Source organism: Miscanthus floridulus, chromosome 2 (assembly GCF_019320115.1).
Source record: "Miscanthus floridulus cultivar M001 chromosome 2, ASM1932011v1, whole genome shotgun sequence".
NCBI classification, from domain to species: domain Eukaryota; kingdom Viridiplantae; phylum Streptophyta; class Magnoliopsida; order Poales; family Poaceae; genus Miscanthus; species Miscanthus floridulus.
Window position 1 is genome coordinate 130,389,370 of NC_089581.1, and position 23,309 is coordinate 130,412,678.

The 23,309-nt window shown below is 40.9% G+C and overlaps 1 pseudogene; it reads right to left on the bottom strand.

The window, feature by feature from the left end:
* Positions 1-1,347: 1,347 nt before the first annotated feature.
* On the bottom strand, positions 1,348-22,579 carry LOC136537064 (brassinosteroid LRR receptor kinase BRL3-like; annotated as a pseudogene).
* Between the last annotated feature and the right edge of the window lie 730 nt (positions 22,580-23,309).

A 23,309-nucleotide genomic window follows, 5' to 3' on the forward strand; every position in this document is an offset into this window, starting at 1 on the left:
GTCGTGTGCTTCACGTGTTCCTGCCATCAGGCTTTCATGCACCACATGTCCCATTTCATCAGACCGTACCAAATTACCAATCAGGGCCATGTTTAGATTGAAAAAAATTTTAAACCGATAAATAGTAGCACTTTCGTCTTATTTGGTAAATACTGTCCAATCGTGGACCAACTAAGCTCAAAAGATTCATCTCGTGATTTCGAACTAAACTGTGTAATTAGTTATTTTTTTTACCTACATTTAATGCTCCATACAAGCGGTTAAAAATTGATGTGATGGAAAGAGAATGAAAAAACTTAGAATTTAGAGGTGATCTAAACAAGGCCCAGTAGTAAGTGCTCTGATCTGGTCCTGACTGACAGCAGTAAGGCAGGCAAACCGGAATACATTCCATGCACAACAGCACAGGTGCCTGATATGTACTAGCAATTTACAGCATTCGAGGTACTCTCTTTCTCCCATGACAAACATAAGTCCATCTAGTTTGTTCTGGAGGAAGGAGGATTCAAGATATAGCAGGCATTGTCAACCTGTTCGCTTGCTCGTAAACGATCGTAAATTTTCAGCCAAGAACAGTGTTTTTCTCTCATACCAAACCAGTCAGCAGTAAATAATCCACGATCGTTTACGGCCTCCCGAACAGGCTGTGTGCTTGCTGGTTTGAGCTGAACCTGATTGCAATTATACTAGCATCGGTTGAACCACTGAAGTTGAAGCACGCTTCTTCAGTCGGAAGAGTGTTTTTCTCTCACAACAAATCAGCCGGAACAATGTTTCAGCCACAGGCTTGTTTTCGTTTGGCTTTGTTTTCGTCAGCCTGAGGTCGCTGCAGCTACAGTTGAAGTCGAAAAGGCCACTGCTCTTTCTTTGTGTGGATGACACCTGAAGCGAAGGGTACCAAAGATTGGCACAAGCAGTTGGCCGAGAAGCTTGCAAATCATCTCACCTCTTGCGGGTTCCAGTCTCATTGGTTCCACCCCTAAAGTTTAGTTATCTCTCTAGAGTTTAGTGATCCCTCTAAAGCTTAGTGACGCCCCTGTTTGATTATAGTGACTAAAGACCACTAAAGCAGCTGTTCCATGTATACTTTAGTCACTTTTAGCTACATCTTGAAGCCACTAAACTTTAGTGGCCCTTAAACTTTAATATGGGTGTTTGACATTTTAATGATAAAAGTGACTAGGGGTGAACCAAACAAGGCAAGCAACTGTGATTTAGTGAAGAAATGAGGCCTGCAGCCCCCGTGGATCCGCCCCTGGCCGCCGGTCCAAAACCCTCAAACCGTGGTAGAGCTGATAATAATTTGACTGACATGATGGACACCTGTCTTATCACTACGATCACCAGCTAAAAAGGGTGCAAAGACCCTAAAAATATACCATAGCGTGATGCAGCGAATGTCATGAGCTGCCCCGATTTCGGGATTTCACCAGTCAGGTTGTTGTTGGAGACATCAAAGTCCGCGAGAAAATTCATTGCACCAAGCCCTGGAGGAATGGTTCCATTGAGGTGATTGTGTGAGAGGTCTAGTGCACCAATGTTCTTCAGCCCGGAGAATGCATCTGGGATTGCACCCGTGAGGTCGTTATGCCCTAAGTTAAGTACCTGAAGGTACACCATACTCCCCAAGCTCGCAGGGATTGTGCCGGTCAGGCCATTGTATGAGAGGTCGAGGAAAATCATGCTCCCGTTCCTGCGTAACCAGTTCGCTGTGGTGCTGGTGCCAACATATATCCTCGCCGATGGGCAAAACTGAGCAGCTTGGGATTCAGCCAAACGCTCTGGCCGGATGTCCAAGAACTCAAACAGCAAGCCAGCACCAGGGCAAATGTTGCCGCCCTCGTTTCGGTGGAATGCATACCTCTTCCCTGAGATAGTGCCCCCGGCGACGAGCGCTGCCTGTGCTGCTAGCTCCGGTGGTATCGTACCGGTGAAGTAGTTGCTGTTGAGGTCAAGCCAGATGAGGTTGTTACAGCGGCCAAGTTCTTCGGGGATCAAGCCAGAGAGTGAATTCTTGTAGAGCTGCAGTATGCCAAGCTTCTGGAGGTTGAAACCCAGAGGCACACTGCCAGTGAGTTGATTGCTGGCGAGGGACAGCCAGTTGAGGTTGACACACCTGGTGATGGACGGAGGGATGCTTCCGGTGAAGTTGTTGTAGCTCATCACCAGGGTCTCCAGTGCAGTTCCGTTGGAGCATAGCATGTCTGGTATCTCACCGGAGAGGTTGTTTGCCCACAAGACCAGATCGACAAGCTTTGGAAGTTGCAGGACTTCAGCTGGAATTGGACCGACCAGCAGATTGAAACTGAGATCTATCACTTCTAGGTTGGCGCAACGGCCAAGCGATGGCGGTATCCTTCGACTGAGGTAGTTATTTGGGAGTACGAGCTTCCGTAGCATCGGCAGTGACAAGCACAAGTCAGGCATTACGTCCCCGTCGAGTAAATTGGACCCAAGGGCGATTTTCTCAAGCAATGGGCAACCGGTCGCCAGCGTAGGCAACGGGTTTGCTCCCTTGATGTCGTTGAATGGCAGCCTCAGGACACGGAGGGACGGCATGCCGCTGATGATGGTGGCCACGAAATCCCCAGAAAGCTGGTTACTACCAAGGTCGAGCAGCTTAAGGCCCTCTTTGGTGCAGCTCCGGACGGCTCCGGCTCCCTCAGCTGTGACACTGTTCACGTCATGTGCGGACACTGTTCATTAGAGCCGGTTTTCTCTCTCTTCGTTTCCTCTCTCACAGAGCCGTTCTGAGGGGGAGAAGCTCGTTTTTTTCTCCTCCGGCTCCGGCTACAGTGTCCCTACAGTATAGGAGCCGGAGCACGCAGGACACCGGCCAAACGGGGCCTAAGTGACATGCATTCTATGAAGTTTGCTGGCAAGCTGCCGATAAGCTGGTTGCTTGACAGATCTAGCTCAACCAATGTGTGCACAACAGGCTTAGGCTGTCTGGTATCTCACCAAAGAACCTGTTTCCTGCCAATTTTAGTCTCCTCAGTGATGGAAAGTATCCCAAGAAAGCTGGTATCAAGCTGGACGAGAGCTTGTTCCTTGACATGTCGAGCATCTCCAGGCGGCGGCAATTCGCGAGACTTGGCGGCAATCCTTTTCCAGTTAGCCCGTTGTAAGACCAGTTGAGCTCCACGAGGCTCGCGCACACACCGAATTCGTATGCCGAGATGTCCCCAGAGAAGTTGTTCACTTGTTCCTAGCAACGCTTAAATGTGTCATGGACTCATGGTTGCTGGCGCTGCAGCCACAAGATTGGCAGGGAGTGCTCCAGACAAGACATTCGACGACAGATCAAGGACGGCAATCTTGCTGCACGGTGCAATATATTGCAGTAATGCCTCCAGCGAACTGGTTAGCCGAGAGATCAAGGTACTGAACATTGTGGCAGCCGGTCAAGGTGTAGTTCAGCAAGCCAGCATCTGACAGCTGATTGCTGGACAAGTCGAGGGTGCGCAGCGATGGAGGGAAAGGGAAGCCACCGCCGGTGAGGGAGTTCCCAGAAATGTTGAGGCACGACTCCAAGAACGCGCTAGGCAGTGTCCCGTCCAGATTGTTCGATGACAAGTCCATGTCCTCGAGCACGCATGGCTGGATCGTTGGCCTAAACAAGGTGTGATCTGAGACTGAGAGGTTACCGTAGAATCTGTTGTTGCTGAGATCGAGGCTCTTTAGCCGGGGCAGCTCGAGGAGGGAGTCCAGGCTGAGGCGGCCGGCGAGCGACATGCCGCTGAGGTTGAGTGCGTGGACTCTGCCATCGGCACAAGAGAGCCCGTCCATGAGCACGGCGAGCCAGAGGTGTCGTTGACCCAGCCCACCAGCACTCCGCACTGGCCAACGGCTACCGACGCGTGCTTGAAGCCGAGCAGCGCTGCAGCATCGTCCCCGGCGTCGGCAGCAGGAGGAGGACGGCTGCCGCGAGGCGACCGATGGCCATTGCTGCGTGCTGTGCTGTCTTCTCGTTGGTGTTCGCACCGTTTGGCGTATGCGACTCTCTCGTTTTTTTTTATCCTAACTCTCTCTCGTTCTTGGCTCAACACTCACGAGCTATCTACTCTGCACGGTTGTTGGGATCAAGGAAATATGACTGAGCAATAATATCATATTGTATAGCCACTTCTATTTCCTATCTCCTACAACTAAAAAAAGCAAAGTGTAAACATCGTTTTGGTACGATAATTGCCTTAGGTTCGTCCGTCTACCACTCCATGCGATCGATCTCACCTCACACGCTGTCCAACGGGCAAGCGAGAAAAGGAAATGCGCGATAGAAAAAGAAATTATCATCCCTGTGATCCCCACCTACTTTGAAGAAAACAAATCGATCACCTGACGCCACATGCATGGAAGGAAACAATAATCATGCATGAGAGAAAACAATAATCATACATGAAACAATAATCATACATGTAAAGAAACAATAATCATGCATGGAAAGAAACATCAGTGGTGCCAAATAAAATATGTGCAGGTTATACATGATGAGACTGGTGAACCTTCTATATTTTTCTAAACGAATATTCCCACCATTAGTATATAGGTCTATTCTCCTGCATTTCTTCGTGCTCCCATTAGCACATAATATAAAAGTATTATTGTGTTCATCACCACTTCTAGTTGACTACTCATATTAGCATATACTTCCTCTACCCCAAAATATAAGTCGTTATAGGATGCGTGTAGGTCAAACTTTCTCAACTTTGACTAAGTTTATAAAAAATACGTGCAATATTTATATCTCCAAATAAGTTTATTATGAAAATATATTCAATGTTATATGTAATGATACTAATTATGTATTATAAATATTAATATTCTTTTATATATAATTGGTCGAAGTTAAAAAAAATTAACTTCTTGGGAAGCGAGAATGAATTCTATTTTGGGACAGAGGAAGTATATGAAAGCAGTGTTGAAAATATTTTAACAATCAAGTTCGTCTCTGTCTAATTGGTAAGCTTAGACATCATAATGGTATCAAAAATTTCGACTCTCATGGTCACCCTCATGGATCCGTGCAAAGCATCCCTATCCTACAGCATACACAAATGGCAACCTTAAAGTTATGATATTTTTAAAGGGTGGACAATAAAGACCATCTTAGACGTTCTAACATTAGAGTATATACGTGCAGACATATAGACATGGTGGTGCAAGTGAGTAGTCAGCAGGAGTCGAGAGTCAGGGGTGTTTGGATCCAAGGATTAAACTTTAATCCCTGTCATATTGAATTTTTAGATATCAATTAGGAGGACTAAATATGAGCTAATTATAAAACTAATTACATAAGTTGTGGCTAATTCGCTTGTCAGCGCCGTGTACAGGATGGTATGGAGATATGGTGGAACTTATTCGAGAATTTGTTGGCGCACGAAAGAAATGATATCGGAAATCTCTTTCTGTCGGTATAAAAAAAATGATCTTAGCCGCATCACAGAAAGATCTACACATGAGAGTTTGTGAGCCGCGACGCCACGCTCTCTGTGACTGTGTAAATTTCACAAACTTAGCTCTTTGGATTAAATGCCACTTTAACGTCGGTCATATACTTTTACAGTATTGTTATCTTATCGTGCGATCCGTGTGTTTTTAGTATAAAAGTTTAGCTGTCCCGTAGCAACGTACGGGCAAGAACCTATTTGCATATATACTCGAACCTATGTGTACATGATTATATGAAGATGCAATGGAACTTATTCATGGATTTATTGGTGCATGAAAGGAATGGATATCGTAGAATTTTTTTATCAATATAAAATATTATCTTAGCCGTATCACGAAAAAGTCTATACAGTAGAGTTTATGAGCCTGCGACGTCGCGCTCTCCGTGACTGTGTTAATTTCACGAACTTTGCTTTTTGAATTAAATATCACTTTGACGTCGGTATTTAATTTAACAGTATTGTTATCTTATCGTGCGATCCATGTGTTTTTAGTATAAAAGATTTAGTTGTCCCGTAGCAACGCATGGCCACGCTACCTGGTCCATAATATAATATTAAAACCAAAGTGGTTACTTCATCTGTCTATGGTCACGCAGCTAATCCCGTACCGCCTCTTTGCCGGCCTCGTTGATTTTATATTAACCTTAGAACTGTTCACTTTGATTATTATAGTCCATAGAAATAGACAGCATAAGTTTTTCAATTATCAATAAATCAATAAGGAGCTCACAAATCCTCTCAACCTCACTAGCGGTTGTATCCAATGCTGTGAGTTTTGCTTGGTTTGCTTGTAAAGACTTTCGTGAAATAGTGCCACCTCCAAGTGTAAACACATATCAACTTGTGTTATATTTCTCATCAGCATCAGGTTTAGGAGGGTCATTTTAAATTATCTTTTATAACAACAAAAATGGGTAATTTAGATACAAATTTAAAGGTTATTTTGAATTATTCTTTCATAATAGCAAATGTGGATAATCTATTTACAAATTTAGGAAGTTGCTCAGAATTTTCTTTCATAATGGTATATGTGGGTAATTTTGACCCGAATTCAAATTTTAAGGATATGGAGAAGAACTTTTAATACCCATACGAGTATGGATTATCCTAATCTAATTGTATGGGCATACAAGGTAGGATGCGAAATCAGCAAAATCCGGCGTTTATGAATTATCCGCAAATTCTATGTGGGTTATCTAATGTTTAGAATAGGACATTTGACAATTTCTCTTGCTAGACTAAAATTTAGAGGAATTTAGAATTTTTAAAAAACTTGTTATAGTTCAGAGCTCTTATTTTATGATATAGTTATTTGATCTAAATTTTGAATTGAGATCTTGTTGGCTATTATTATAAATTGGCTAATAACTTATTATTTGCGAGTGTAGATACCTTTTTTAGTGTTAATTGTGTTATTGTGATAGCCACAACATAGAATGCAATGCATGATTATTGTCTAGTATACTCCCTCTGTTCCAAATTGTAAGACGTTTTGACTTTTCTAGATACATTGATTTTACTATTTATCTAAACATAGTGCATATCTAAATACATATCAAAAGATATGAATCTAGAAAAGCAAAAAAAGTCTTATAATTTAGAATGAACAAAATATTTGTTATTGGCTCTTTACTAAATTAATTCTTGACAAGCATACAAATTCTCTACATATCCACATATTATTTGACTATTTAAATCCATTTTCGATCTGATTGCGCTCTATCTCTATACTAGTTCTGTGACATTCAAAAAATCTGTATTTGCATTCGCATCTGTGTATATCTGGTCCTATTTGATTCCAACAAAGACAAGCAGAGGTTCGTACAGGATTAATTAAGGGAGAGGCTCGAATTCTGGACAATTCATAATCTATATATTTGTATAATTGAAAAGGATTTGTAGTTCCATAGTTTTATAATCTCTAGTCACAACTATAAGTCGTTTAGGACATCAAGGTGGACCTTTGACTTGCAATTTTATGAAATATGACACTTAGAGTAAAAAATGTTATCTGCTATGAAAGCGCTTATGTTATATTGTGTGTGGTCACACAGATGCCAAAGACATTTCCATTTTCTAAAAAAAATGAAAGCACTTTTCATGATGAATTTATTGGCATCAGTATTATTTATCAATTTATCTAATCCCTTAGCTATTGATGGTAAATATTGAAAAGGTTTAATTGTCATTAATTATATCCATGACCGGAGCAAGTATAAAAAAAAGCTCACACATTGTAGTGTTGATTTTCAGACGTATATGGCCACTGTCCAGGTGATATGTATTTGCGAAGCATGCTGGGATTTCATTTTAACCTACAGCTCTTACAAATAACTATCATTTATGTTTTATATTACACAACAATTTACATAGGAAATAGAGTGGAAGATCCAGATGTAAACAGTAAAGACACAACACGATACTTCAGCAATTTACATATTGAGTATTTGAATTAATATTTTGGTTAACCTTGAACATCCTGTGCTCTCAAGATAAATACACTTGGTAAGGTAGAGAACTTGGATCCATCAGTAATCCCCTGAAGCAAAGGATAATAACAGGTCCATAAAGTTATCATAGAAAAAAAATATATGTAATAGGAATAATGGATTGTATATGCCTTTAAAGTTTGGATAGACTACTAGCAAGAAAGTTTATATCAAGTTTTAATGCGCAATACAACTAAACTAGCTTATTGGATTTTAACAGGATACATGGAGGTGTTTGATACTCCCTCCGTCCCTAAATAAGTGTTGTTATAGTATTCGTACCGGTCAAAGTTTCTTAAGTTTGATTAGGTTTATAGAAAATATTAACAACATTTGTACCTTCAAATAAATTTATTATAAAATAGATTTAACGATCTATCTAATGATACTATTTATGCTGCAAATATTAATAGTTTTTTATCTATATTTGGTCAAAGTTGAAAGAGTTTGACTCACCGTGAAACGAGAACGACACTTATTTAGGGACAAATGGAGTATGTAGTAAGCAAATGCCAAAAGATAATTCATTAACAAAATGGTTGAGATAAGGACCTTCGTTATTGATGTCTCAACCTCTGGTCCTATGAAGACAACTGCTGAATTTAGACTCTAGAGGATAACTTGCAATGGCACATTGTTGGCCAAATGTCTCTCCTGCCACTGCCAAGAAAAAAAAATGCTGACTATAGCTTGTCGGAGTCCCAGAGTATGTTTAAACGACGAGTTTAACTACCCTTCATGTCTTCGTGATGAACATGGAACTTGTTCAAATATCTTGAAAAAGGAACTTATGTATGAAATAAATTTGATTCTGTTGTCATGGAGAAAATAATTGAGACAACCATCTACCTGTTGAGATTTAAGGATTGATGGAGCTGCTAAAGCAACTTTCTTGTGTCTTGGGAGCTCTTGGGTGACCCACAAGAAGAGAGTCCAAATAACCATCAGTGAGCGCTCGCTTCGCTTCATTGTAACGAGCCGAAGTAACCAAATATAGACCGGCAATTACAAAGACTCCCCCGATCATACTGACAGGTGAATAGGAAGCTTGTACAAGGTTAGTCTTTCTTAGAGTATAAGAAGCAAAGAAAAAAATGAGTCATATATTTGGTTGCCAAAACTTGAGCAAGCCAAGTTTATTTAAAAAAAATCAAGCCAAGTTTTTTTTTTTTTGCCTCTATTTGATTTGTTGCCAAAATTTGCCGTACCTCCTATTTAGTTTGCCAAATCTATAGCAAACATTTTTGTCTAACTTTTGGTTGCTAAATATTTGACTTCGCCTATATTGGAAGCCCCCAACCAAGTAGGCTCACATACTCCCAAAACAATGGCCAAACGGTGACGACATAACTGTTTGCTATGGTGCGGAGTGTTGCTGTGTTGGTCATACGTACCTTCATATGTAAATTGGGGAAGCCAAGAAAAATAGTTGCGAGCAAGGTAGAACATGCTGGCTGGAGCGGGAAGTAGATGGCAACCAAAAAGAAGGCCCAATAACCTTGGTTGCCCATGTAACGAGTGTGTAGGCCAGGCAAGATGCAACAATTCCCTAGTGCACGAGTTACAAGTAAGAAATTTGGTTGAGTATATAGAAACGCAAAAGCTATTTCGCGACCCGTCGTGCTCCTGCATGACCGCACGACTCGCCTGGCCTGCTTGCATGCGTACACGGCCTGTGTTAGTTAATCTCCATCAATGGACTCTATAAAGAGAGGTGGGGATCAGGGCCCCAACTACGAGGTTGATCGGAGCCGTCGTGAGACCCACCAACAGCGAAACCTAACCCAATCAAAAGAGAGTGCTGTCAGCGACGGAAAGATCCACTGACTTCGCCGTCACCACAGGACCGCGGCACCTCGCGTCACCGTCGCCTTTGCATCGCCACCACTACGCTGGACTCCACCGCGCCGAGTTCCCACGACACTGGCGTCCACGCGGCTGCGGCGCAACTGCGCCAGGGCGAAGTAGAGGAATCAGTTTCTCCATCTAAGTAAGATGTTTATCCTCTGATCTATGTTTCAGAGGTACATTGTTTCCTTCAATGGTACCAGAGCTGGGTTGCCGGTGTGTAGATCTAGTATGGGGTAGAGAATTGAAAAGAAATTGAAGAGTAACAGAGGGTTCGATCTGGTTCGGATTGAAACCATAACCCTAACCGGGTAAAAGAAAATAAAAAGAGACCGAGGGGTGGCGGGCGTCACTCAACTGCCGGTCACCACCGCCACCGCGTGGGGAAAGGTGTCGCACCGCCGTCTTCACCGGCGCGTGGCAAGAAAAGAATAGAGCCAAGGAAAGGAGTAAGAAGAGGGACTCGGCTTAAAGAAGAACCCAAATCCGAACTCAAACCCACGAAGAACTCGATGGGGAAGATGAACAGTGACTCCAGTGAGTCAAACCCTAACCATAATCCCCAATCGCAAGACCCAGATCCAGAAGGGGAAGAAGAAAGGGAAGGGCAGGGGCCTACCTCACCGCTGCCGACACCACCGTCGAGCGGGATGAACAGGCGCGCTGCCACTTCGCCGGTGCCCGAGAAGCTCCACGTGTGGGCGCCGAGGGCGCCATCGCAAGGCAGCTCGACAGTGGCGTGCTCAACCACGGGCGAACACGCGCGCCGGTGAGGGGGCCTACAGCGGCGCTGTACCTCTCCTTTGGCCATGGATGGCAGCAGCTGCTGTTCCTTGTTCTCACTTGGAGCGTTGCGGCTGAGAGAGAAGAGGGAAAGGAGAAGAGAAAGAGAAATGGAAGGGGAGCCAGATCTGGTCCGACGGCATTGAAAGGTCTTAATGGCTAAAGGGGGGTGAATAGCCTAATAAAAATTTCTACAACAACACTTAATAAAATGGTTAGATAATTATGAGGCGAAGCAAGTGTTGCGCTAGCCTACTCAAAATACAAGCCACCTACCACAATTCTAGTTAGATAGTATCTATCCTCACAATAGCTATGACACTACTTTATGTTAGTGTGCTCTCAAATGCTAACTAAAGAGCCACACCAATCAAGCAAACAAGCTCTCACAGCTAGCTACACTAAAGAGCTTGACAACTAGTTTGCGGTAAATGTAAAGAGAGTGATCAGGAGGGTTATACCGCCTTATCGAGGAAGGAACCAATCAACCACAAGGATGAATAACAATGAAGACCAATCACCTCAGAATCAAATGATGAACACAATGATTTTTTATCAAGGTTCACTTGTTTGCCGGCAAGCTAGTCCTCGTTGTGGCGATTCACTCACTTGGAGGTTCACGCGCTAATTGGCTTCACACGTCAAACCCTCAATAGGGTGCCACACAACCAATATAAGATGAGGATCACACAAGCCACGAGCAATCTACTAGAGTACCTTTTGGCTCTCCGCCAGAGAAAGGTCAAGAACCCCTCACAATCACCACGATCGGAGCCGGAGACAATCACCACCCTCCGCTCGACGATCCTCGCTGCTCTAAGCCATCTAGGTGGTGGCAACCACCAAGAATAACAAGTGAATCCCGCAGCGAAACACGAACACCAAGTGCCTCTAAATGTAAACACTCAAGCAATGCACTTGGATTCTCTCTCAATCTCATAAAGATAATGAATCAATGATGGAGATGAGTGGGAGGGCTTTGGCTAAGCTCACAAGGTTGCTATGTCAATGCAAATAGCCAAATAGGTGAGCTTGAGCCAGCCACGGGGCTTAAATAGAAGCCCCCACGAAATAGAGCCATTGTACTCCATCACTGGGCTGAACACGGGCCGACCGGACGCACCGGTCAGATCGACCGGACGCTAGACCTCAGCGTCCGGTCACGCGATGCACGCCACGTGTCCCTCTCTTCAAATGCTATGCGCCCGATCTCAATGGTTAGAAGACCACCGGACGCAGCAGCTAACAGTGACCGGACGCTAAACCCCCAACGTCCGGTCGTTTCCAGTAAGGTTCTAGAAACGAATTTCTTCGACCGAACACGTCCGGTCATGCTTGACCAGACACAGCCAGCATTCGGTCACACGGTGTCTTCCTCTATGCTGCCACGTCAGCATGACCGGACGCAGCCTTCCAGCATCCGGTCATTGAGCGACCCAGCGTCCGGTCATGAGACCGAAACGCATGCCCTCTGTTGCCACTGACCGGACGTGCCGGTCCAACCGAGACCAGCGTCCGATCACTTACAGTGACATCCGTCTTTTCTGTCTAGGGCGCCGATGGCACCGTTGGACTGTCCGCACTCTACGGGCGGACACTCCGCTAGTGAAGTTCCTAACCCTTGCTCAAATGTGTCAACCACCAAGTGTATCTTCTTGTGCACATGTGTTAACATATTTTTATAAAACATTTTCAAGGGTGTTAGCATTCCACTAGATCCTAAATGCATATGCAATGAGTTAGAGCATCTAGTGGCACTTTGACAACTGCATCTCGATACGAGTTTCACCCCTCTTAATAGTATGGCTATCAAACCTAAATGTGATCACACTCTCTAAGTGTCTTGATCACCAAAACAAAATAGGTCCTACCATTTATACCTTTGCCTTGAGCCTTTTGTTTTTCTCTTTCTTCTTTTTATGTCCAAGCACTTGATCATCATTATGGCATCACCATCTTCATGTCATGATCTTCATTTGCTTCATCACTTGGAATGTGCTACCTATCTCATGATCACTTGATAAACTAGGTTAGCACTTAGGGTTTCATCAATTCACTAAAATCAAACTAGAGCTTTCAATCTCTCTCTTTTTAGTAATTGATGACAACCCTTTCACAAAAATATAAATTGAAATTCAATTGAATCCATGTTACTTGCCCAAGCATATTTACCATGTGTAAAAGGATATGGACAAGTTTTATGAACCCCAAATGGTAGCAATTGCTCCCCCTACATATGTGCTAAGGGTTTAGATTGTAGCTTGCACATATGTTTAGATAGGAAATATAGGAGACAATGTCTATCAAATGATGCTAAGGTATAAAAGATGGACTTTTGAAGCATGATACCAATTGGAGTGCACCATTATACCATCCTTAGCACCATGGTTAGCTTGAAACCACTTGGAAACACTTAGAAATGAAATCATTAGATATCCTATGCATGCTAGTTTTTCATTTTATCATTCAAACCTACAACTAGCATACACCACACAAGCATGGATGTTGAAATTTAAAACTTATGCCATGCAAGCAAACATATGAAATGCACATTCATATGCACCATACAAGTTCATGAACTTGCTCCCCCTACTTGTGTGCTCAAAATTTTACTTAATCCCTTTCCTTTGTCATATTACTCCCCCTATGTCAAATTCTCTTTCTTTGTTGTCTTTTCACTATCTTAGTACACTTCTTTCTCTATTCCTCCCCCTATCACTTCTGTCTTTGTTTCACTTATATCTTTGTTTCTCTCCCCCTTTGTCATCAATGACCACAAAGACTTAAAATATAGATAGGTAGAGATTATCAATGTCATTCAATGGGGTGGGGATCATATTTCCAAATTTGGTTCAATCTAGATCATTTACCAAAGATATTTAACTCGGTTTGATCCAAGGATAAGCTTCTTCACACCTCCAAATAAGGGTTATCTTGTACCATGTTGAGTTAAACACTTAGAGCTCATTTTCTAGATTAAACACTAGGTTTACAAGCCGACAAACATGTCATATGCTATCACTAGATCAAAATAAGCATAGAAGCAATAGTGGTACCATACAATCATCAAATTCATTTGATTTTCATGAATGAGCCTATTAAATGTGAAAGATGTTTAGATGCACTAAATATGTTCTTAGCAAGGATGTATGCCATCTCAATCAACTTTTACCTTGGATTGCTCAAATGAGAGGCATGTCATATGAGTGGGGGGGTGCATCAACACATATTTGAGAAATCCAATATGTTCAACTCATTCCTTAGCTTGTAAAACATTTTCTCATCCAATGGCTTGGTGAATATATCGGCAAGTTGATCTTCGGTGCCTACACTTTCAATGCAAATGTCCCATTTTTGTTGGTGATCTCTTATGAAATAGTGGCGGACATCTATGTGCTTTATTCTTGCATATTGAACCAGATTGTTGGTCAACTTGATTGCACTCTCATTGTCACATAGCAATGGCACTTTCTTGAACTTAATTCCAAATTCATTTAAAGTGGCCTTCATCCAAAGTATTTGTGTACAACAACTACCGGCGGATATGTATTCGGCTTTGGCGGTTGATAATGCAATACTATTTTGCTTCTTTGATGACTATGAAACAAGTGATCTTCCTAACAATTGACATATGCCTGATGTGCTCTTTCTTTCAACCTTACATCCCGCATAATCCGAGTCGGAGTAACCAACTAGCTCAAACTTTGCTTCTTTGGGATACCACAAACCAACATTTTATGTATACTTCAAGTACCTCAATATTCTCTTTGTAGCCTTCAAATGACTTTCTCTTGGTGAGGCTTAAAATCTTGCACATATGCATACACTAAATATGACATCCGGCCTTGATGTGGTCACATAGAGTAGGCTACCAATCATAGACTGATATAATTTTTGATCCACCATATTTTCACTTGCATCACTATCCAAGTTGCCATTGGTTCCCATTGGTGTGCTAATGGCTTTGCTATCACTCATGCTAAACTTCTTGATCATGTCCTTGATATACTTGCCTTGACTCACAAATGTATCATTCTTTAATTATTTGATTTGAAGACCAAGGAAGTAACTTAACTCTCCAATCATAGACATCTCAAACTCACTTGCCATCATCTTGCCAAACTCCTCACAAAAATCTTGATTTGTTGACCAAAAATGATATCATCAACATAGATTTGCATTACGAACAAGTCATTTCCAAGCTTCTTAGTGAAGAGAGTGGTGTCAACCTTTCTCATCTTGAATCCTTTAGAGAGTAGGAAATCCCTCAATCTCTCATACTATGCTCTAGGTGCTCATTTTAATCCATACAAAGCCTTTCTCAACTTGTAAATATGGTTGGGTTTCTTATCATCTTCAAAACCAAGAGGTTGCTCAACATATACTTCTTCATTGATGTAGCCATTGAGAAATACACTCTTAACATCCATTTGATAGAGCTTGATGTTATGGGCATAAGCATAGGCTAGCAAGATTCTAATTGCTTCCAATCTAGCAACCGAGGCATATATTTCTCTAAAGTCAAGACCTTCAACTTGTGTATAGCCTTGTGCTACCAATCTTGCTTTGTTTTTTACTACTATCCCATCTTGATCTTGCTTGTTTCTAAAGACCCATTTGGTTCCAATCACATTATGTCCCTTTGGTCTCTCTACTAATTCACATACTTAATTTCTTGTGAAATTATTTAATTCTTCATACATAGCATTTACCCAATCAACATCCTTCAATGCTTCATCTATCTTCTTTGGTTCAATAGATGATACAAATGAGAAATGCTCACAAAATGAAGCCAATCTTGATCTAGTTTGCACACCTCTAGAAATATCACCAATGATAGTGTCCAATGGATGATCCCTTGCAGCATTGGTTGGTTGAAGGATTGGAACTTGATTTCTTACACTTGCATGATCATTGGGTTGAGATGATGTACTAGTCACTTGATCGTGTTCATTATTATAAGAGCCACTTGTACTAGCTTGAGTTGTATCATCTTGCACATTTGAGTTAGAGAGCATTTTCACTTGATCATCTTCATCATCATTCACTTGCCTAGGCCTCAATTCACCAACATCCATGTTCTTCATGGCATTTAAAAGTTGAATGCCTCGAACATCTTTCAAGTTCTCATTCTCTACTTGTGAACCCTTGGTTTCATCAAATTCAACATCGTGAACTTCCTCAAGAGTACCACTATCCAAATTCCAAACTCTATATGCTTTGCTTGTAGTGGAATAACCAAGTAGAAATCCTTCATCACATTTCTTATCAAACTTACTCAATCTAGTGCCTTTCTTCAAGATATAGCATTTGCAACCAAAGACCCAAAAATATGCAATGTTGGGCTTTCTACCATTCAAGAGCTTATATGGTGTCTTCTCTTTCAATGGGTGATACTAGAGACGGTTGCTACAATAGCAAGCCGTGTTGATAGCTTCGGCCCAAAAAGATTGACTCACATTGTACTCACTAAGCATAGACCTTGCCATATCAATGAGTGTTCTATTTTTCCTCTTAGCAAGGCCATTTGATTGTGGAGTGTACTTGGCCGAGAATTGATGTCTAATTCCAAATTTATCACATAACTCATCAATTCTAGTGTTCTTGAACTCACTATCATTGTCACTTCTAACTCTCTTGATGGTTGTTTCAAACTCATTGTGAATACCCTTGACAAATGATTTGAATATTGCAAACACATCACTTTTGTCCACTAGAAAGAATACCCATTTGTATCTAGTATAGTCATCCACAATCACAAAGCCATATTTGTTTCCACCAATGCTAGTGTATTGTGTTGGCTCAAATAAGTCCATATGCAATAACTCAAATAATTTACTAGTGCTCATCATATTTTTCTTGGGATGGGTGTTTCCAACTTGTTTTCTAGCTTAACAAGAGCTACAAAGCTTATTCTTTTCAAACACAACATCTTTCAAGCCTCTAATCAAGTCATGCTTAACCAATATATTCAATTGTTTCATTCCAACATGACCAAGCCTTCTATGCCATAACCAACCCATGCTAGACTTAGTGAACAAGCATATAGATAATCTAGCTTCACTAGCATTGAAATTAACTAAGTATAGATTCTCATATCTAAAGTCTTTGAAGATCAAGTTAGAGCCATCTACACTTATCTCTAGATCATCTACCCCAAATATGTATTTGAATCTAAGATCACACAATTGAGCCATGGATAGCAAATTAAAGTTTAAGCTCTCTACTAGCAACACATTGGATATGCTCATGTCATTGGATATTGCAATCTTACCAAGTCCTTTGACCTTGCCTTTGCCATTATCACCAAATGTGATACTATCATAACCATCATTGCCATTGGTGTTGATTGAGTTGAACATTCTTGCATCACCGGTCATGTGTTGAGTGCACCCACTATCAAGAACCCAATGCCTTCCTCCGGCTTTGTAATTGACCTACAAAATAAGATCAATTCTTTTTAGGTACCCAAACTTGCTTGGGTCCTTGAATGTTAGTCACTAAGCTCTTTGGTACCCAAATGACTTTCTTCTTTGAGCCCATCCATGGTTTATCAATAAACTTAGCCTTCACACCATTTGTACTCTTAGTAAGCATAAAAAGAATTAATCTTAATTGAGGATACATTAGCATTTTTGCTCTTATTTTTGTATTCATGCTCTTTATGACCAACTTGCTTGCAACTAGTGCAAAATCGATCATTGTTCACAAAACTAGTCTTATGAAGAGCAAAGGTCGCCTTGCCTTTCTTGGGGGTATAGTCTAATCTCTCTTTGTAGAGAGAAGCTCTTTGGCTACCTAAGCACATAAGCAAGCGGTCCTCACCACCATAGGCCTTAGCCAAGGTGTGAGTGAGCTTATTGACCTTCTTCTTGAGGTTCTCATTCTCAACCACTAGTGAGGCATCACAAGTGAGACCATCACTACTAGATGAGGTAGAAGTGAAAGTTCTACAAGAAGAGTTAGTGAGAGGAACAATGATAGGCATAGATGGTGATGTATCAATTAAATCATAAGTTAAGCCTACATTGCAAGTTTCAACATGCTTCTTCTTATGTTGTTCATTAAGCAAAGAAGAATGAGCTTTTTCAAGTTTCTTGTGAGCTTTGCCAAGCTTCTCATGGGCTTCCTCTAGCCTCTCATGAGTTGCTTTGAGCTCATCAAGGGCTTGCTTAAGGGCTTTTATCTCCTTGTTCAAGCTCTTGTATTCCTTTCTCTTAATGTCAAAGTGTTCTTTAGCATCTTCTAGCATGTCAAATAATTCATCTTTAGTAGGTTCATCATCATCACTATCACTATCATTTTCATTTCCATGTTCATTTTCATCATCATGTTCTTCATCGCTTTCATCATCACAAGTTTGTACCTTAGTGGCCTTAGCCATGAAGCATGATGGAGTGTTGAAGAGAGAAGACTTCTCATTGATTGCAATGCTTGCAAATGCCTTCTTCTTGGTGGTCTTGTCATCATCACTATCATCATCATCACTTGATGAAGCATCACCATCCCAAGTGATCACATATGAACCACCCTTCTTCTTGAAGGCCATCTTATCCTTCTTCTATTTCTTTTTCTTCTTGTCATTCTTCTTGTTCTTCTTGTTGTCATCATCATTATCGCTATTATATGGGCATTAGGTAACAAGATGATCTTTGCTTCCACACTTAAAGCACCTTCTTAACTCTTCTTTGCTCTTGGATGAAGACTTCTTTCTTCTAGCATGATAGCCCTTCTTTACCATGAACTTACCAAATCTCTTGACAAAGAGAGCCATCTTTTCATCATCATCATCATCATCATCATCATCATCATCATCCCATGAATCATTATCTCCACTTGATGTTTTTTTGCTTTGCTTTGCCCTTGGATGATGTGGCCTTGAATGCCATGCTCTTCTTCTTTTCATCCTTCTTCTTATCTTTCTTCTCCTTTTCTTCCTTCTCATCATCATCTCTATAAGCATCATCGGTCATGATATCTCTCAAGATTTGGTTTGGTGTCATCGTGTTCAAACCAGTCTTTACTAGCAAGGTGACCAACATGCCAAATCTTGTGGGTAAACATCTCAAGAACTTATTTGAGAAGTCCTTGTCCTCTATCTTCTCACCAAGTGCTTTGAGATCATTGACAATCACTTCCATCCGATGAAACATGTCCGGCACACTCTCATCTTCCTTCATCTTGAAGCTTGCAAACTTTTCTTTGAGAATATATACCTTTGCACCCTTCACGGCTTGTTGTCATTCCACCTGTGGCAACAATGAATGACGATAAGAAACCTTTTCTTCAGGATCCTATAGAACCTATTGCTACATATGAGGGGGAGCAACAACAGCCTCAAACAGAAGATGTGCCAAATGTGAAGGCCCCTAGAAGGTCTCAAAGAGTTAGAAAATCAGTTATTTCTGCTGACTATGAAGTCTACAACACTGAGAAATTTTAAATGGAGGATGATCCCACCTCATTTGAAGAAGCCATAAAAAGTGATCATTCATCAAAGTGGCTTGAGGCCATGGAAGATGAAATGAAATCTATGAATGCCAATAAAGTTTGCGGCTTGAAAATAATTCCTAAAGGAGCCAAAATAGTAGGTTGTAAATGGGTCTACAAAACAAAACTTGACTCTCAAGGGAATATAGAGAGATATAAAGCGCGACTTGTGGTAAAAGACTTTATGCAAAGAGAAGACATTAATTACAATGGGACCTTTTCTCTAGTCTCATGTAAGGATTCCTTCAGAATCATAATAGCATTAGTGACACATTACGATTTAGAATTACATCAGATGGATGTAAAGACAGCATTTCTCAATAAGGACTTAAAGGAAAATATTTACATGGCACAATCGAAAGATTTTGTCATGGAAGGAAAAGAACAAATGGGATGCCGCCTAAAGAAATCCATTTATGGATTAAAACAAGCTTCAAGATAGTGGTACTTGAAGTTTAATCAGATAATAAAGAATTTTGGATTTAAAGAGAATATAGAGGACAATTGTGTCTATGCAAAGTTAAGAATGGAAAGTTTATCTTCCTTGTCCTATATGTGGATGATATCTTACTTGCTAGTAGTGATATCAGTCTACTGCTGGAGACAAATAAGTTTTTTTTCTCAAAATTTGATATGAAAGATCTTGGTGAAGCTTCGTTCGTTCTAGGGATCGAGATTCACCGAGATAAAAGTAAATGGGTATTAGGACTGTCACAAAAGGCATACATAGAAAAGATCTTAAAGAAATTTAGTATGCACAAATGTAGTCTCTCACCTACTCCTATAGTCAAGGACGGCAGATATAGGGATTTTCAATGTCCCAGGAACCAGTATGAGATCGATCAAATGAAAACGGTTACATATGCTTTGGCTGTCGGAAACTTGCAATATGCTCAAGTATGTACGTGCCCTGACTTGGTATTTGTTACCGGGTTACTCGGCAGATTCCAGAGCAATCCTGAAACAGAACACTGGAAATTAGTAAAGAAAGTCTTGCATTATTTGCAAGGAACAAAAAGCCTCATGATGACGTATAGAAGATCAGATTCACTCCATATAGTGGGATATTCAGATTCTGATTATGCGAGAGATAGAAAATCCACGTTTGAATATGTATTTACTCTCGTAGGAGGAGCTATTTCATAAAAAGCTAAAAGCAAACTATCACTATATCGTCTACAATGTATGCCGAGTTTGTAGCGTGTTATAAGGCAATGGGGCAGATGAACTGGCTAAAGAAGTTCATACCCGGTTTGAAGGTGGTTGACGACATCTATAGACCACTTAAGTTATACTACGATAATAATCTGGTAGTACAGTATGCTCACAACAATAAGTCAAGTGGTGCTGCCAAACACATTGACATAAAGTATTATATTTTAAAAGATAAAGTTCGAGATCATATCATAAATCTTGAGCATATAAGTACCGAAAAGATGCTCGCGGATTCGCTTACAAAAGGCTTACCACCCAACGTGTTCAGAAAACATATAGCCGGCATAAGTTTAAGGAAAAGCCTATAATTTCTGGACAAAAGAAGGCCCAAAGTTAAGTATCTATTTCAGAACAGAGTGGTGTGTTGTAGTTGTTAAATCTATCGGCAATTGACCGTGACGATGAAACATGCTCTATGCACTAATCTGTAATGGAATGAACAAAAGTAAATGGTATGAAATTGAAAGATGGTAGTAAGATCAAGGGGAAGAATATTAGTTGATCTACACCACCGTTAGATCTACGCTCTGATCAGGGACGTCCAACCCTAATATAGTTGGTGGGCCCCTGTCGCCCAACACTATAAAGAGAGGTGAGGATCAGGGCTCTAACTACGAGGTTGACCGAAGCCACCGTGAGACCCACCAACAACGAAACCTAACCCGATCTAAAGAGAGTGCTGCCAGCGATGAAAAGACCCACTGACTTCGTCGTCACCACCGGATCGCGGCACCGTCGTCTCTGCATCGCCACCACTACGCTGGACTCTACCGCACCGAGTTTCCACAACACTAGCGTCCACGCGGCTACGGTACAACTACGCCAGGACGGTATAGAGGAATCAATTTCTTTATCCGAGTAAGATATTTATTCTCTTATCTACGTTTCAGAGATACATTGTTTCCTTCAGCCTGGACTTGCTTGCTTGTGTAGGCGGTCTGGCCTGCTTGCACGTGGGTCTTGCGTACATGCGGCCTGGACTGCCTGCATGCGTGACTCAGACTGCTTGCATGCGCTATGGAGCGTACGGCAGCAGCATTGCGACGCTGTTTTTTTTTTAATTTTTGAGTGGCGACTTTAGTTTTATACGGTAGTAACTTCTTTTTATTTTTCTTTGCTCCCGAGCTTATACATATCATGTAAAAACGAGTATATTTTTAAGTAGCAAGTTTAGTATTACATGGCAAGCACATTTTTACACATGAATTGCTACTGAAATAAAATTCTTTAAAATATAGGCAAGTGAGATCTAGTTTTATTCGCCTCGTCATATAGAACACACGGGTGCAGACGAAATTGAAAACAGATACAACATTAAAAAATTATAGCCGTTCAAAGAAAAACGTCGTGCTTTTTTTAGTTTGTTTCAGATGGCATTATGGCGACAGCTAGCCGGCTATGGACGGATACTTTGGTCTGTCTAAGGTTCTGTTCGGCTTACTCCATATTTAATTTGTTCGATTTATTTTTCTAATCAAAATAATGTTTTTTTTTCCAAAACAATTTAGGTAGAATAGTATTTTTTTTAGCTAAGTTTTAATCAGCGAACGGGACTAAAACGGGATTGGTGAGAAACGACTCACACCATGATCTCGGTTGTTGTCAGATATACCACTCATGGAGCCCACTCGTTGCGATTGCGAATACTCCAGTGAGAACCATAACAATGGCGGCAAAGAAACAAGAATAATAAGCCGTCTAAGGATAAGCTCGCCGGATAGTTTTTGACCACTCGAGCCTGCAACCTCCACCAAAGGATAACGACCATTCGTGTCAACCATGAACAAAAACGTTAACAGTAAATTAGCTAGGAGCATATAGTATAGTATTCCTGTCTCTTTCATTTTTCCGAACAAAATGAAAACATGTCCAACCTGTTCACTTATTGATTTCAGTCAGGGCTTATCGGTCAGTCAACAGTGTTTTTCTTTCGCAACAAACCAGCACCAGCCGGACTTATCAACCTAGAAACCAACCAGCGAACAGGCTCGTTGTCGATTTCCCTAAAGAAATATATGTTCTCACTTATAATTAGTACTCAGTACCAAGATTTTGCATCAATTACTTGAATGACTATATAAGCAGCCATCATGAAGCAGTTTCCCATGAGGCACAAGACACCAAGATGCCAAGTCTCTATACCATATTACCATACTGATGAAGCATGGTTGATGGATCGGTGCCTCCCATTCCCAGGCCAATCAAGGACGGGCCCCTGTAGACGACCATCAGAACGGCGCCGGCGACGCATACCGCTGTGCCCACAACCTTCAGGATGCCGTTTATCGTGAACAAGTTCATCGCTTCGATGCGATGCTAGAGCATCAATTTCCATTCAGATGCTTGTCAGAAATTATATTCAGATACAAGTTTCTAGTAGCATGAGTTATATAATCACCCGACAATGGCGGGCAAGAGGAATGTGAGGACCGGTATGGAGGGCTGGAAAGCCGAGGCCGACCACGAACAAGAGCGCGTTCGCATACAGCCCAGGGAAGCCAGGAAGAGTTAATTTTTCTTCCTGTCCTAAAATAGCGATTTCAGATAAGTCAATATTTTTTAGCTTTGACCAATTATATATAAAAGATTATTATTATTTATAATACATAATTAGTGTCATTAGATTGATCGTTGAATATACTTTTATAATAAACTTATTTGAAAATATAAATGTTGCACGTATTTTCTACAAATCTAATTAAAATTTTAAAAAAAATTGATCTGCACGTATCCCATAACGTCCTTTTTTTTTGGGATGGAGGGAGTATGTGTAGACAACTAAATAGATAGTTTACACAATGGATCGTACGAATTGTCTGTTTGACTGTCTATAAACTGTTTAATGCATACATGTAACTATAATCAAGAATAACAAGATCTTTCATATACCATTTTATTGTTTCTTCCATTCAATCATAAGATAAAATATAACATAATTATAATATGTATTTAGAATAATCAATATATAAGATATACTAATATTATTAATAGTAACACGGCTGCTATCTTTATGTATCTCTCACTGTCATAT